Below are 18,561 nucleotides of genomic sequence, written 5' to 3'. Positions count from 1 at the left end.
CCTGGTTGTCCTGAGAGTGCGGGGTGGATTATATGGGGAGATGCGGTCCTTCAAGTAACTCGGGCCCAAGCCATGTAGGGCTTTATAGGTAATTACCAACACCTTGTATTGCGCTCGGAAGCAAATAGGCAGCCAGTGAAGATCTTTTAAGATTGGTGTTATGTGGTCAAACCTGGAACGACCGGTGACCAATCTGGCGGCCATGTTTTGTACTAATTGAAGCTTCCGAGTTTGGTACAAGGGTTGCCCCATGTAGAGCGCATTACAGAAATCCAAACGGGAGGTTACCAGAGCATGTACAGTGGAACCTCGCCATACGCGCGCTCGCCATACGCGGCCTTGAGCATATGCGCTCAAGCCGTGGGGCACGCGGGGTGGAAGGGGCGGCGCGTCCCATTCAATTGAATGGGTGCGCATGCCCGTTGCGCTGCCGCGCACGAGCCCCATTGTTTACAATGGGGCTCGAGCATAGGCGGAAATCGCCATACGCGGCGGGATCCGGAATGGATCCCCGCGTATAGCGAGGTTCCACTGTACCACCGTTTCAAGGTCCCTTTGGCCCAGGTAGGGTCGCAGTTAGCGTAGCAACCAAAGTTGATAACAAGTGCTTCTGACCGTCGCATCAACTTGGGATGACAATTGCAGGGACGAGTCCAGAAGCACTCCCAAACTGCGAATTGAGTCCTTCAGGGGAAGTGTGACCCCCTTCAGGACAGGTGGACAAATTTCCTTCCCCGGGCCTGGGGAACCTATCACTAGTACTTCTGTTTTCTCTGGATTCAAGCTGAGTTTGTTTTTCCTCATCCAGCCCATTACTGACTCTAAGCAGGCATTTAGAGGAGAGACACCGTCCTTAGACACTGCAGCAGTCGGTGACACAGAAAAACATATCTGAGTGTCATCAGCGTACTGATAACACTGCGCCCCGTGTCTCAGGATGATCTCTCCCAGCGGTTTCATGTAAATGTTAAATAGCATGGGGGACAAAATAGCTCCCTGAGGGACACCGGATGTCAGTTCCCTCTTAGAGGAGCAAATGTCCCCCAGCTGCACCATCTGGAATCTGCCTGAGAGGTAGGAATGGAACCACTGGAGCGCAGTGCCCCCGATACCCAACTCCCTCAGGCATTCCAGAAGGATACCATGGTCAATGGTATCGAAAGCCGCTGAGATATCCAAGAGCACTAACAAGGACACACTTCCCCTGTCAATGCCCAGACGGAGATCATCAACTAAGGCGACCATGGTGGTCTCAGCTCCATAGCCTGCCCTGAAGCCAGTTTGAAATGGGTCCAGATAATTGGTTTCATCCAAGACTGCTTGGAGCTGGAAGGCAACCGCTCTCTTGATCACCTTACCCAAAAATGGCAGCAATGACACTGGCCTGTAATTATTTCTTATCAGGGGGTCTAGGGAGGGTTTTTTAGCAATGGTCTGATTATTGCCAATTTCAGACTCGATGGAAACTGCCCCTCCCTGAAGGATGTGTTAATTATGCGGTGTAGCATAGATGTTACCGCAATACCACCCTGGGCCGTCAGCCATGAGGGACAGGGATTGAGAGAGCATGTCGTCTTCCTAAAACTTCCGAGAATCTTGTTCACTTCATCGGTACTTACAAACTCAAAATGATCCAGTTTAATTAAGTCCACGGGCGCTCTGGTAGTGGTGTGATTATGGTGACATCACATGATGTCGTCTGATAATCTTCAAGCAATTGTGCGATTGTGACGGGAGCATCCCGCTATATTCCCATCACATCTCTCTGTGTGAAAGAGTCCTATGTTAACCTTGGTGGATATTTAGTGGATAGTTGAACAAATAGCCTGTCATAGGCACCATGAATTAGCCTAACAACTAGTATAGTATCCATGATACTCAACCTTTGGTATTCCAGTGGTATTCCAGTGGTTTTGGGCCTCAGCTCCCAGAATTGATGAGCATAGGCCATGCCAGCTAGGGCTTTTGGAAGCTGAAGTCAACACATCCAGAGAACCAAAGGTGGAGAACCATTGGCCGTGATTACAGCAATCACTGTGGGCATGTATGCTCGTTTCTCATTTCTGGATGTTTCCCCTTTAACCAAATCAGGCATTTAATGGAAATCCATTGGATGACCTTGGGTAAATCACACTGTCACAACTTCAGAAGAAGGCAAAGACAAGCCCCCGCTGAAAACGTTCTGCCAAGAAAACTGAGGGTTGTTATTCATCAGAAACAACTTGAATGCACACAACAACAGTAGCAGCAGCAGCAGCAGCAGCATCAACAACAAAGATAACCAGAAAAACCAATTCAATTTTAGACTGCATCAGTAGAAGTATAGTGTCTAGATTGAGGGAAGTAATATTGCCACTTTATTCTGTTTTGGTCAGACCTCACCTTGAATACTGTGTCCAATTCTGGGCACCACAATTCGAGGAGAATGTAGACAAGCTGGAATGTGTCCAGAGGAGAGTCACCAAAAGGGTGAAAGGTCTGGAAATCATGCCCTATGAGGAGTGGCACAGGGAAGTGAGTAGAAAAGGTTATGAAGTGACATGCTGACCATGCTTAAATATTTGAAAGGCCTTCATATGGAAGAAAGAGCACTCACCAAGGCAGCGTGTTCCACTGTTGAACAACTTGTTTTTGCTGCCAAAGAGACTAGGACATGGAGCAATGTATTCAAGCTACAAGAAAAGAGATTCCACCTAAACATTAGGAAGAACTTCCTCATAATAAGAGTTGATCAACAGTGGAACATGCTGCCTTGAAAAGTGGTGGAGTTTCCTTCTTTGGAGATTTTTAAAAAGAGGCTAGATGGCCATCTCTTGAGAGTGCTTTGATTGTGTGTTCCTGCATGGCAGGCTGGTTGAATTGGATGACCCCTGTGGTCTCATCCAACTCTATGCTTTTATAATTCTATGTTTCTGTATCATGTCAGGCATATTAGCTAACCATACATGAGAATCTTTTTCCTTTCCACCCAAACTGGTTATTTTTCCGGGGGGAAACATGGAAAGCTATGGGTAGCTCCTGCCAAACAAACTGTTCTTGAAGAAAAATAACTTTTTGCCCCCGAACACCTTTTATGGGACATGGGGGCATATTTTTGGGGCTTCCTAAGCCTAGAAGGTACTTTGGGATATTTTGAGGCAATTTCTTTTGGAACCCCCCCACCCCACAAAATTTAATTTTGACCTCTGGGGGAATCTATGGGGGTTCCAAACATGTGAAAATGTCCCCCACACCCCCTAGAGATAATTTTTCGGGACATTTTGGAGCAAAATTCCCAGTTGCATATACTCAATTGTCAATTGCAAAAAAATGTATTTTTTTTTGGTATTTTTAAAAACTTCTACTTTGCCCTCTCCTTTCTTATTCTGATGAAAATGTGTGTGTGTTTAATTTCATTGCCACTTTAGTGCACTGTTGTCCCTTTTTATGAGTGTGAGTTTCTGTCTCTGAGAACTGTATTACACATACCTGACAGGTTTGTGTCAAGTCAGGCTTATAATAATGACTCTTACAATAACAAAGCATTCATATAATAACTCTTTAAACAATGAAAAATTCTTTGTGGGCTCAACCATGTTCAGGAAGACTCCTTTGAGAATACACAATAGATTGCTGTCTTTACTGATTACCGTCATCCCAGAACTAGAGTCATTTCCCACTATTGTGCACTTATAACTACCAGTAAGTACTGTTGCAAACAATTCAGAACACTCAAAGCTTGTGAACATTATTTTCGGGCACTAGAGCTTCCAGACCCCCCCCCCCCCGCCCGTTGCTGTGCTGATTGTGGTATTTTGGGCTGTGTTTCAGTGGCGCTACTAGCTGGGGCATTTGGAGAGTTGTTGGCTGGCGCCACACTGCAGAATTAATGCAGTTTGACACATCTTGAACTGCCTTGGCATGATCCTGTGCAATCCTGGAATTTGTAGTTTGTTGTGGCACCAGAACTCTATGACAGAGAAGGCTAAATATCTCACAAAACTACAAATTCCATCATTTTGAGCCATGATACTTAAAATGGTTTTAAACTGCATTACTGTAATTCTACAGGGTAGATGCACCCATTGTCTTCAAAAGTAACTTCGACAATTATTATTATTATTATTGTTATTTTCTTATATCTCGCTTTTCTCCCAGCATAGGGACTCAAAGTAACACATCCTGCAAATGCTAAATATGTTTTTTTTCTGGATGCTGTGCATATAATATAAGGGCTGGTTTTCATTGTCTTATGACCACTGAAGATGATATGAAGCCAGATGAGGTGAATAACTCTTTCAGTCCCTTGACTTCATACTAAGGGACTTTGATCCTCACTCAGGATAGGCCTTCTTGCAAAATTTCCCCCCAACATCTTTGAATCTGCAGACAGAGCAGTGATGTAATTTTCCACAATAACAGCAGGTATTAAGGTACTTGGACTTACCTGAAGGTATTGCGGAAGGGACATTCCCTGTGTTATGCAGGTCCTGTTGCCAAGATAGCATTTACAATCTTTTTTTTTTTTTTTTTGTATTTACTATAATTTTGTGCCACTTCAGAAAGTAAAATTTCTAAGCAGTTTGTATTAATGTCTATATAATTTTAATCTACATAATACTGAAGGGCAGTATTAAAAGAAAGTAAAGTAGCTGTTTTATATCTATAGGGACACACTACCAGAAGAAATTAAATTCTATGGCCATTGTCATAGTTATAGGACTGTAGTGTGGAAAGATATTAAAGGTCTCATACTAAGAATTCTAATTTCCCCCCCTAAACTGCAAAGGAGTGGGCCTTAAATATCCTAAAGGCATCAGATACTGTCTGAACTTAGAAGCTGAGCAGGATCATAGAATCATAGAATCATAGAGTTGAAAGAGACCACAAGGGCCATCCAGTCCAACCCCCTGCCATGCAAGAAATCTCAATCAAAGCAAACCAGACAGATGGCCATCCAGCTTCTGCTTAAAGACCTCCAAAGAAAGAGACTCCACCATACTCTGAGGGAGTGTGTTCTACTGTCGAACAGCCCTTACTGTCAGGAATTTCCTCCTGATGTTGAGGTGGAATCTCTTTTCCTGTAGCTTGCATCCATCGCTCTGGGTCCTGTTCTCTGGAGCAGCAGAAAACAAGCTTGTTCCCTCCTCAATATGACAACCCTTCAAATATTTAAACAGGGCTATCGTATCACCTCTTAACCTTCTTTTCTCCAGGCTAAACATCCTCAGATCCCTAAGACGTTCCTCATAGGACATGGTTTCCAGACCCTTAACCATCAGGTCTGGTTAGTATTTGGATGGGAGGCCATCAATGAATACCAGATGATGCAGGCTATATTTCAGAGGAAGGAACTGGCAAAACTACCTCTGAGTACTCCTTGCCTAAGAAAACCCTGCAAAAAATAAATGGGATAGTCATAAATCAACAAGCAACTTGAAGGTATACATGTATACACACAAACAGCAAATTCCAGGATTCCATAGGATACAGTCATAGCAGTTATAGTGGAGTCATACTGCTATAATGATGTAGTGTGAAAGGGCCCCTAGTTGGCACTAACAATTACAGTTAGAGAATGGAATATATAGTTTGGACACACCATGAGACAGTGTGACTCACTGGAAAAGGAAGTAGGGTAAAGTGGAAAACAGTAAGAAAAGAAGAAAACTTCACTACAGGTGGATTAATTCATTAAAGAAAGTATAAGTATCCAGACTTACTTGGGCTTCTGGTTTTCACCCAAGTGGTAGGGATAAGATGTTAATGGGATCAGGCACTGGATCCTGCTTCTTCTTCCCAGGGGCCTTTCTGTTTTCATGGGACTCCTGGAGAGGTGGGAACTGCCAGCCAGTTTGGGAGAAGTTCCCAGTTGACATCCTAGAGGCATGTTTAAGTACTTTATTGCTGTGTAACAATGGTACTTTATTGCTATATAATATGCCTGGAATAAAATGCTGTCCATTAACCACTGGAGCTAGGCAAAAGGCACTAAATGCACAACTCCTCCCAGCATACATAATGGCTTCCCAAGGTGGTTTGCAATAACATTTAATGGTACAAGTCATAAAAATAATAAATAATAATTAAACACAGCAGCAGCATATTAAAGTACTGTACATTAGTAGGCATGACAGACAACTGGGAGTATATACTAAACACGAGACACAGGAAAATAAAACACTACAAAATTATTTGTTGAGTATAAATCATGTGTTACCTAAATTGCAAGGGGTCCTGAGAAGGCACCCACAAACTGTATTCAATGGGGAAATTGATTTAGCCTAATGGGAAGCAGTGAGAAGGCTTTGGTAATGGAAAGTCAGGATCTCCGCCTTTGTATAACAGTTCCAAACCCAGAGACCTCCACATGTAATGTTCAATTTAATTTAGGCCCTATACAGACCGGCAGAAAGTGCCGGCCTGTGGGCAGAGTCAGGGCACAGCATCCTGAACCTAGACACCCTACCTCCAACCATGGTGCCATTTTGGCATGCGCCAGTCCACATGGTGCATACTATCATGACACACCTCCTGTGCTGCATCCACATAGCCACCGTAGCTATGGCACCCCTTGGATGGCGCAAAAAGGAACTGGATCGGGGCCATAGTATGAGGTTGCCATGGCCCCAATCTAGCCAGGAAAGGGGCGGCTGCATGCCGCCCCTAAGGGGAAATCTGTATAGCCCCTCAGTTTCTGGTAAATAACAAAAAAAGAACTAATGATGCAATGCTAGTAGTGAATTGCATGGTGCTAAGAGGCAATACTCTACTGATCCAAAGCACAGCTCCATTTGCAGGGTTACCAGAATGAGGATGGTTTGGTAGCTGCCTGCACCATGGGGGTTAGCCAGCTACTGAGATGTCCAACTGAAATCGAACAGTGTTCTGTCTGGCTCCAAACTAGACCGATTTGCTAGTATAGCATACGCTGAAAGCAGTGCTGCTTCTTCTGGCAGTGCTGCCACGAGCCGCTGCCACATCTCGTCGCAAGCACAAGCCCCATTACTTGTAATGGGGCTCAAGCATACGTGCTTTTTGTTTTACATGGGGGTCTGGAATGGTATATGTATATATAGCAAGAATTGTGTCCTGAGGGAAGCATTTCAGGAGTTGAAAAGCTTATTTATTTATTTCATTTATATTTCGTCTTTCTCCCCACAGAGCCCCAAGGTGGCTCACAGACAAAACATTTAAAATCTCAGTAAAATTCAAAACAATAAAAAACTGGATACAGTCAACCCTCCTTATCCAGAGATTTTTTTATCCACAGATTCAAGCATCCATGACTTGAAAATATTCCAAAAAAGTATAAATTCTAAATAGCAAACCTTGATGCTCCATTTTATATAAGAGATCCCATTTTACTATGCCATTGTATTTAATGGGACTTGAGCATCCACGGATTTTGGTATCCACAGAGGAATCCTGGAACCAAACCCCAAGGGCCCACTGTACTCAGTAGCTGAGGCATTAAAAACATACTGAACAATTTAACAATTTAAAAACAGATTTAATAGGTTTAAATGTATGTATACATTTTGAAGTAAATAATTTAGGCCCTAAAGGATTTAATAAATATCCCTTTTTATTTGAGTAAATTCAAACAGAGGATGCACATATGAGTCAGAGGAGGGTATTGATAGATAGGCAGCAAGTGGTTGGCTATAAGTAAATATAGATGAGAGAGAAAGAGGAAGATTAGGTACAAAAAGACAGTTTTGGGAAATTTGTTCTAGAACATAGAGCTGTACCCTCCAGCTCTTCCGGTTTGGCAGGGACAGTCCACATTAATTCTCTGTCACCCCACTTTTTAAAATCTGCTTTTAAAATGTCCCTGTTTCTCTCTTCCACCCCTGTCTTCATTCTCCATTTACTTCCATTTGTGCAAACTGAGTTGAAAATGCAAAAATAGGTTTTCACTCAATTAATTCAATGAGGGGCAAGAAGAGGAGGGAGTGATGGAGTCTTTGTCCTTTTCAACAGGCTCAGGCAAAAGCAAACTGCTACAGCCTCTTATTCGTTGTGTGCCATCTTGGCCGCAAACTAAGAGTAAGGGGAAAGAGACAAAACATTCTGGTGGCTGGTCATGCAGTAGCTGGCTTGACCACACATGTCTCTGTTTACACTGGTGAAATATTGGAAGAGATATAGTACAATATCAGGTAAAATTAAAATATGCTTGGATAGCACAGGGCCCATATTCCGTTTTCCCTGTTTCTGTGTACAGTATATACGTATCTATTTATATTAGGAGAAGAGATCTATGAAAGTAACAGAGTGCAGGGATGTAGCCAGGGTTTTGGGAAGGGGGGGGGGGTCCAGACTAAGTGCCACTATTATAATGGGGCTTGGGTGCGGTGGCACAGACCATTCATTGTATCCAATGGAAGGGGGGGGTCCAGACCCCACGGATTCCTCCCCCCCTTGGCTACATCCCTGCAGAGTGCCAGCGCATTATTGGGAAATGGTTGGCCACAATTTGTGTGGCCAAGTCTTTTCAGTCCTCCTCCTCCACTTTTTGTTTTTGTTTATTCCAAATGCAAGGAAGGCAGCAGCCTCAGCAGGAGGGGGGGGAGGGGGAAGGATGAAGCAACCAACCCCCCCCTCCAAATTAGTTTAAGAATCAGCATGTCCTCTTACTTTATGGAACACAGTAAACATTTGGGGCAGACATGCCAGCTCATTATCTAACTTGGTCTTCGCTGTCTTCATGGAAGCAGCAGTTAAGCAGTGTTTGCCAGCAGCCAGGCGAGTGCATGCATTGATTAAAAAAAAGAAAAGACATCCGTTCCCTATGTAACTTTTCCAAGTTTGCCACATAGTGGCACATAGTGGCAAGCTGTGTTTTCATCAAAGCACATTCCCATCTGTTTCCTGATGGCTCATCCCTCCTTATCTGTCACTTGACGAAGATCTCACATGTTACAAAGTTAAAATAGTCAACTCAGAAAAAGCCTGCTCAAGTGCTCAAAAATGTAGAATATAATTGATGACTATCATTAATATTAAATATCTGCACTGAGACATCATGGATGAATCTGTCTACCTATGTAACTACCTATCTACCTACCTACTTGTGCACTAGACTAGTGTAACAGATTGTACTATAATGATCTTTCACAGTAGCAGAGAGGGAAGGCAGACATTCTCTGGAAGGGAAATCTGCCAGCTCTGAGCAGATGTCCCTGATGTTCTTTTTGTTTTAATTAATACTTTTTTATTGTGGTGATAAATTTGAAAGTGATCATTTCTCCCTTTCTCTTGCTTTTTGGTTATCCTCCAGGACTCATCCACAAGTACACCACCAGTTCACTGACTCAATCATAGGTACTAAAGCAGAAGAAGTTGATATGGACAAAAAATATAAATACTGAAATTTCTGCTGATTTAAACTCATCCATGAGCATGAAGTTTCAAAGTGTTATTATTAAAGCAATTTAAGGCCTTAAAGTGGTATCATTACAGCATAAAAGTGCTCTCATTAAACCATGGCATTGGGGAATTATATCCAGTTGGCTTCTGTTTTGTTTTTTTCACTGAAAAGTACCCAGAAAAAGCTTGGAAATTTTAGGCATAAGGATGTGTCAGCATAGTGTAATGAGGAATGTTTATATTTATATTTTTACTGTCCTTTTCTCAGTATGGGGATCTAGGTGGCTTACAACAGTTAAAGCAAACATAGTTAAAAATTCACAGGATACAAAAGTTAAAAAGCAATTAAACTATCATGAAATTTAAGCCAGTTAAAACACAAATAATCAAAACAAACAATAACAAATAAAAATCCAGAGCATTAAACAAGGCATGTTTGCCCTTTAATAAATAATAATCAGTAATCAAAGTCTTGTAGGAATAAAAAGGTTTTGACCTGCTTGTAGAAAGAAAGTAAGGAGGGTGGTAGTCTGGCTTTTCTGGAAAAACAGTTCCAGAGCCTAGGAGCAGGCATGAAAAACCCCTCTCCAGTGTTCCCTCCAAATGTATTTGTGAGGACGGCAGGAGAGAAGCCTTCCCAGAAGATCTCAAAACATGGGTAGGTATGTGGAGGAGAATATGGTCCTTTATGTATTGAGGTTAAGAGATGCCTACAATAAACAGTGGGCTGCCAGGGTTTGGTTCCAGAACCCCCTGTGGATACCAAAATCAGTGGATGCTCAAGTCCCATTAAATACAATGGCATAGTAAAATGGTGTCCCTCATACAAGAAAGCAAAAGCAAGGTTTGTTTTCTGGAATGTATATATTTTTAAATATTTTCAAGCTGTGATGGTTGAATCTGTAATAAAAAAAATCTGTGGATATGGAGGATATAATCTGTATTCATGCATTCTGTATCCATGGATTCAACCATCCATGGCTTAAAAATATATAAAAATTCTAATAAACAAACCTTGATTCCAAACCACCTTTTTTTACAGCATACGAAAAGCAATTTTTGGCACTTCTTTGTATAAAATAAAACATATTTTGCAATTTAGCATGAGCGATTTCAGTAGGCATTCACTGTAAATAAAGCTTTGCCTTGGCAGCATGCTGCTTTTAACTGTAGCAGTTTATTCCTACCATACTTTCTTCTATATGAGAATGTCATCTTCTGAGCCAAGGCTGGCAGTAAGCCATATCTCATCTGGTTGTTTTGCTCTGATTTGGACTTTGCCTTGCAAAATAAGCAGAAAGCTGCCTCTCCTAGTTATCCTGTCATATTTCTGCCTCTGTAATTGTCTCCCATTGCTTCTTTATTTCTTCCTAGCCAACAGAGTAGCCAAGCAGAAAGAGGAGTTCAGCCAGTGATCCAGTTCCCTTGGAGAACATAGGTTGGGGTTCTTTGGGATCCAGCTTTGGCCATGCTCAGGTAGCCTCTATGGCCAGAGAGGCTATTATCTAACTCAGGCTGGGCAAAGAATTTCTAGGAGAAGGACATAGTAACATAGGTCTTAGTTACAGCACATACAGACTACTGCAGTATGGCTGACATGAGGTAGCACAGCCATCTCTTTGCAGGTTTGAATGAGGATAGTCCTTTATCTGAAGCCATCTTCTCATCTCCCATATGAAATAGTTTTGACCTTTAAAACTATATATAGATATCTGAAGTCGAAGGCTTTCATGGCCGGCATCCATAGCTTTTTGTGGGTTTTTCAGGCTTTGTGGCCATGTTCTTATAGAACATGGCCACATAGCCTGAAAAACCCACAAAAATTATATATAGATTCATTCTCTACATTCTTTGAAGATGCCAGCCACAGATCCAGGTGAAGAAAACACATACATGTACCAAAGGGACAGTGGTGGTTGGCAGACTTTACAGTATTGAAACCTTAGTTTCAAAATATGTGCCGCACTGAGGATTGTTTCATTAAAATCTGAACTAAAACCTAGAACAGATTCACTGACATAAGAGCTATCAGCCTCTACTGTCAGTGGTTCTTAGCCATGGAAACTAAATGAAATCTTCAGCTTCAGAGAGTAATTTCACTGCTGGAGAACAAATACACAAGATGGCTCTTGTCTTGGTTGTCTGCTTGTGAACTCCCCAGAAATGTCTGGATGGCTGCTTTTAGACTAGAGCAGGATTAAACAAACTGGTGTCCTCCAGATGTTATGTACCATAAATCTTATTGGTCCCATACAGTATGACACCTGGAGTTAGACTGCTATCCTTCATCTAATAAATTGAGACTCAGTCCTACCTTGCAGTCTATGTGATCTATATCATGGGCCACAATAGCAATAGCAGCTTCATTTATATACTGCTTCATACTGCCTAAGCAGTCTCTGTGCAGTTTACAACTGTAAGCTAATTGTCCCCAATAATCTGGGTACTCATTTTAGTGACCTTGTAAGGATGCAAGCCTGAGTCAAGCTTGAGCCCTTTTGTTGGTATTGAGCTCGCAACCTTATGGTTTATGAGTGAGTGGCTGCAGTATAGGCATTTAATCACTGCGCCAGGGCTCCTGGTGGCACATATTGCCTTCATATAAAAATCTGGTTAATAATAATGAGAAGAGGAGGAAGACGAGGAGGACGAGGAGGTGGAAGAAGTGATCCTCTAAATCTATTTAGTATAAAGGCATGATGTAGGTCTGAAAAAGTGGAAAAACAATAGAACCATAGAATCATAGCATTGGTCAGCCAGTCCAACTCCCTGCCATGCAGGAAGATACAATCAAAGCACCCCCTACAGATGACCATGCAGCCTCTGTTTAAAAACCTCCAAAGAAGAAGATTCCACCACACTCCGAGATGGTGTATTCCACTGTCAAACAGCTCTTACTGTCAAGAGGTTCTTCTTAATGTTTAGGAACCTCTTTTCCCATAGTTTGAAGGACTTTTTAATTTTGTCATTTAAAAACTCATGTTTCACTGTCACAACAAATGAGAGACTTCTGCATTGCCATGCTGAGATTTCAGAACTCTGTCCTTATGAAAGTTCACCTTCTCCCTTCCCTGCTGGCCTTCTGCTGTAAAGTTAAGACCTTCCTATTTAGGAATGCTTTAGCAACTGAATTTTATTGTTTCCTTGCCATAATGATATCCATGGTTTTAAAATTTTGTTTTATTTACTCTGTTTTTTATTGTGTTTTATTATTTGTTTTACTTTTTAAAATTTTTTTATTTATTGTTAGTTTTTATTTTGGTTTGTTCTTTTCACATATTTCTGGGTCCCCCCTCCCTTTTATTTTATGGTTCTTAAAATCCACACTAAACTATATGAAGAAATGCCAGGTATAAAGGGTTTAAATAAAGAACAAGATTCCCCCCCTAAGGCATTTGCAAGAGAGGTATATGTCTCCAGCCAAATTTAATTCTTGTATGAACTCATATATCCAGACAACTGATTTCACAGTATTTTATGATGGTTACATCCAAGCGCCATCTGTTTTGTGTTAAACACTTTTTTAAAATATAAAGAATTTGTCATGTTGGAATAAGAGCAAAACCCTTTGAGATTCTGCATGGTGAGCCTGTAGTGTAACCGCTCTGCATATACAACTCCAGGCTTCTTTACTCCAGACATCTGCCAAGCCCCATAGGACCATTGTTACATCAGTTAAATGGCCATGGAAGAGAGAGGGAGGGAGAGAGGTAAATGAGCAGTGGAAAAAGACTCACATCTCTGCAGAACACAAGAGTGAGGTGGTGGAGAGGGAGAGGAATGAGGCAGTGATGTAATAGTACAAGTATATTCTGCTTTGGTCAGGCCTTACCTGGAGTAGTCTCTGAAGTTCTGGGCTCCACAATTCAAAAAGGATTTAGACAAGCTGCCATGTGTCCAGAGGAGGGCAACCAAAATGAGGAAGGGTCTGGAAACTATGTCTTCTGAGGAGAGACTTAAGTGTTGGATATGTTTAGTCTGGAGGAGAGAAGATTATAATATGATAGCCCTGTATAAGTATTTGAAGGGATGCCACACTGAGGATGGAGTAAGCTTGTTTTCTGCTGCTCCTGAGAGTAGGACATGGAACAATGGATGCAAACAACAGGAAAAGAGATTCCACTCCAACATTAGGAAGAACTTTCTTAGAGTAAAGGCTGGAAGACACTGCCTTGGAGAGTGGTGGAGTCTCCTTCTTTGGAGGTTTTTAAACAGAGGCTGGATGGACATCTCTCAGGGGTGCCTTGATTGTATTTTCCTGCATGGCAAGGGGCTGGACTGGATGGCCCTTGGGGGTCTCTTCCAGCTCTAGGATCCTATGATTTTAAGTAGTCAAGTCTTTTACTCCAAGTCTCAAGTCTCCACCTTTAAGTCTCAAGTCGAGTCTCAGGTATGGGAGCCAGCTTTAACAGAAAGATAGGAGGTGGTGGTGGGTTGTGTGTGAAGTGGTGGTGGTAGAGTTTCAATAAATAGAAAATTAGAGGATGTGCACAAGGTTAGGTAAAAATAAATAAATTATCATACATAATTTATCTAGATCCCATTTTAGAAAAAGAGGTTTACTCAGCAGCCTTTTCCCTCCTCACATCAGAGGAGCCTTCTAAAGCTTTTTGTAGGAGCAGAAGCAAGACACATTTTTTGCCTCAAGCTTGTGGCCTAGTGTTTGCTGTTCCCCTCCTAGAAACTCTGTTAGTGAATTGTGAAGATGTGTAACAGGACACCAGAAGCATGTTCTGATGTGTAGCAACACTCTCTAACCAATGTCTTGATGCAAAAAACCCAATACACAATGAAAGACAAATGTTATTGCTATGGTATACTTTCATATTACTTGGAGATGGCAAACTCTCTACCAAACTCACAAGCAAGATTTGCACTCTTACTTGGGGAAAAGGAAGGATTTTTGGGGGGTGGTGGTGGTGGTTCATATTTAGTGTCAGTTTAGCAAGTTGATGCTTCCCAAACCAACACATAAATGAAAAAACACAGTTTTAATTCAGTACCCACATTCTCCCCAATTTTGCAGTTCTCTAATCAAATGAAATGTAGAAGAATGCATAAATCAGGAAAATGTAGGTGTCCGAAATGCATACCATTAGCACAATTTTGTACAGGGATGCATATGTTAGGAGAAATATTCTAGAAAATGTGTATCAATCTTTGTGTGAAGTAATTTTTTTTAAAATGAAGTCTGATATGACTATGGGGCGAGAATAAAGTTAATATTGGAAAAATAAGAAGATGGAAAACATGCAATGGAAAGATCTATCCATCCCTAGTTGTTGCTACACATTTCATGCTGGTCTTCCTCACATCTATGAAAGAACTATTAAGACTTATAATAAAAGGCATTGGCTGCATCTGCACTGTGGAAATAATGCAGTTTGACATTGCTTTAACTGCCATGGCTTAATGCTGTGGAATCCTGGGATTTGTAGTGTTTTGTGACACTAGAGCTCTCTGACAGAGAAGGCTAAATATCTCACAAAACTACAAATCCCAGAAATTCATATTATTGAATAATAGCTGTGAAAGTGATGTCAAATTGCATTATTTTTTGCAGTGCAGATGCAGCCCTGTTCAGATGTTACAAACTATAGCACCCGGAACACATCTATTCTTGTTTAGTTTTTGGAACCTAGGTAGAACTGGAGCTGGTTTAATACTAGGGTGGGAGAATACTAAGGATTTTCAGGTAGGATTAGGAAGGATTTCTGCCTGAAACCCTGGACAGTTACCACAGGCAGAAATTACAGTATTAGATCAGATGGATCAGTACTTCGATTCATTCATTTTAGTCATCCTCCACTAGTATTTAGGCTCCTCTTTCCATGGAAGATCACCATACCATTTTGGAACCATAGAAAATCAGAATTCCAAAATTTGTATTGAAACAATGCGGACAGAAAATTTTTCTCTCTTCAGAATATATACATCCTTGTATAAAAGATAATTTGAGGGGAAAGGGCTTGCATGCTCTCACACTTTGCATGATTACATCAGTGCTTCTTAATCTTTTTTGGATTCCTGGACCTTTTCAACAATCTGATGAAAACTATGGGAAAATACACATAAATAAATATACATAACATTTTCTGTACCTTTAATTTTATTACATTGGAAATTGATTTCTTTAACATAGGTTGCATCCACACTGTAGAATTAATGCAGTTTCACACTGCTTTAACTGTCATGGCTCCATCCTATGAAATCTTGGGGCTTGTAGTTTGTTGTGTTACCAGAGCTCTCTGGCAGAGAAGGCTAAATTTCTCACAAAATTGCAAATCTCATGATTCAACAGCATTGAGCCATAGCAGTTAAAGCAGTGTCAAGCTGCATTAATCCTGCAGTGGGGATGCAGCCATAGACTTGCTTGGATAGACTTGCAAAAAATCAAAGTAATGATAAGGAAATCAAAGGCAAAATAATTTTTGCATCCAGTTTACAACCTCCCCGGAAGCCCATCAATACAATGAAAACCACTCCCACATTGTCCATAGATCCACAATGCCTGAATAATTCTAATCTTCCTTGGTTCAAAGCAAACTATCAGGATATAAGCTGGCCAGTACAAGCATCCAGACCTAATCAGTTTAATGCTCTCAAAAGAGTATGGAGGTTTTACACGTATGAAGCTGCACACACACAGTGCATGAGCCAAGCACAAATTCCACAAGTAACATCTCCAGAGAATGAGCATCAAATCTAGTTACTGCCTTTAGTTCAGAGTAATTGGTACAGTTTTTTTCCTTAGGGCTGATGGATTGTCATTAGTACACTCGCCCCTAAATGTGCTCATTATTTTTGGGATTTTCAAGTGTTGTTGTTTAGTTGGTTGGCAATTTGGATTTTAAAGACATGATAAAAAACAAACCCTCAAAACTTCTAATTTTCTTCATTATAGTTTTGAACTATTTCCTCCCTCTCTCACCACATTGATTGCCAAATGTTTGATTTTTGCAATGTTCAAAGTGGTTCTCAGGGGGTGTAGCTAGCTACGTGTCCTTAGACGCCATGTTCTGTTTTGAATGTTTAAGGGTCAGTGTTTCTGAAAGTGAGGGACGGATGAGACTGGTGAGATCTTCACAGTTTGCTCTGCCAGTCCCCTCTTTGACCTGAGCCACCCCTGCTATTCCCAAGCTTGAGTTTCTCTTGCCTTGAGGGTCTGCCAATTAGACAGACGTGCATAATTGTGCGATGATCTTTTCTTTTCTTTTCTTTCTCTAGTCTCTTTTTAAATGTGGATAAACTTTCACTTGAGGCTAAATTTAGACTGTGAAACGCATTTCCCCAGGGCTAGATCTGAAAAGGAAAAACCTCTTCATAGAAGAGACTAGTGTTTAAATCTGTTATGTCACTCAGAAAGTTCAGTCAAATGAGGACAACTTTGGAGAATCAGGTGCAGTTTTGCCACTGGATTTGCAGTCAGGCAGCTTTTCTTTGTTCTACTCTTTTAATGCTTTAGATAAAGCATGTCTAATGACATACCAAAGCTGAAATCCAAACTGACAAGGAATAAGTAGGTCTCTACTGCTTCAGAAAAATATTTTTCTTTTATGATTTAAAATGCCTCCTTTCAACATCACATTGACACATACATATGCCATAAATGTAGTTGAGTGATGTCTGCTTTTGGAAGCTTGATAGTATTAAAGAAGTGTTGCATTTACAAGATCTACTGATTATGGGTGGCATCAGGTATGTCAGTATCACACTCAGGTGTAACTGAATGCTACATCTGCATATGTTTTTTTTTTATGGGGGAGAGCAAGGAAGATAGAGAGCCAGCATGAGGTAGTGGTTTGAGTGTTGGACTAGGACTCTGAAAGAATTCAAATCTCTACTTAGCCACAGAAACCTAGTGGATGACATTTTGGGCAAGTCACATTCTCTCACCCTCATAGGAAGGCTGGGAGAAGGCCCCACCCTTCCTTGGCTGCTAAATGTCATTGGAAGGATGGTAAGTAGAAAGCATGGAAGGTCACTGTGGACAGAAATTCTGAATTCCATCACCTACCATGCTGTTATTGTTATTTTTTGTTTTCAAGTCACTTCTGTGTTATAGCAGCCCTAAGTCAAACCTATTAAGGGTGTTTTCTTGGCACACCCCCCTCTGAACAAATCTTTCCAAGGAAACCCCATGATAGATTTGATTTAGGGCCACCGTAAATCAGATGTGACTTGAAGGCACATACCACCACCACCATGGTAGATGGTGGAATTTAGCATTTCCATCTACAGTGATCCTCACCCTCTGTGCTGTCTACTTAACCAACTTTCCATGGACTTTCAGCAGCCAGGCAAGGATGGAGGATGGGCATATGCATGAACAAGCAGATATTCTCCTGATAGGAGAATGGCAGAGAAATTCAAGGAAGTCCAGGAAGATGATGTTACTGTCATACCTCTGGCTGCAAAAACATAACAGGATGCTGCCTGGATGAACCCATTCTCTCCTGCTATTAGGTGGCTGTGGAGGATTGACTTGGCTTCAGTGTGGGGACAGGGAAGGGAGTGGAGTTATGCCTGGAAGAGCTTTACATCCACCAGCATTCAGGTCTCTTGGGCAATGTCATTTGGCACAGCGCTGGCAGGACTTTAGTCATTACATACAAATGCCCTGTTCAAGAAACTGAGCTAGTACAAATTTTGGATCATTTCCACCTTAGCATCATCAGTATTTCCTAACTCTCTGATTTAAGTCCAAGATAGATGTTAATGTAACAGCAGCAATTGCAAAAACAACTAAAAGGTTGGCATGGCCTAGTGGTCAGGAGGTGAGCAGCTACCAGTCAGCTAGGTTATTGAGAAACAAAGCAGGAAGTCTCTCAAATATATAGCTATGTTAGGAGATTATTGCATGTCCATTTTTGCCCTGGCTGTGTATGGGATGGGATTGGGGCTGAATGGGGAAAAACAAGTGTTATCACACAGAAAATTGCTGTTGTGCTGCCGCCTGACCATCCCCCATGCCCTGGGCGTGCTCTGCTGGCCGATTTTGGTGGTATGGAAGGCTTTGGTACCATTTGTTTTTGCCCATCCTGTCCCAATCCTATCCTGTGCACACCCAGGGCAAAAATGGCCATGAAATAATCTCCAGTGTCTGGAAAATCAATATGCAAAGTGATCTTGTAGCACCTCTGAAACTAACTGAAAGAAAGAAGTTGACGGCATGAGCTTTTGTAGATGTGAGCCTAAGCAGCCTAG

This window comes from Sceloporus occidentalis, unplaced genomic scaffold, assembly GCF_023333645.1.
Source record: "Sceloporus occidentalis isolate IW3139 unplaced genomic scaffold, rSceOcc1.0.p SCAF_4, whole genome shotgun sequence".
Taxonomy (NCBI): Eukaryota; Metazoa; Chordata; class Lepidosauria; order Squamata; family Phrynosomatidae; genus Sceloporus; species Sceloporus occidentalis.
Note: the sequence above shows the minus strand (reverse complement) of the source record.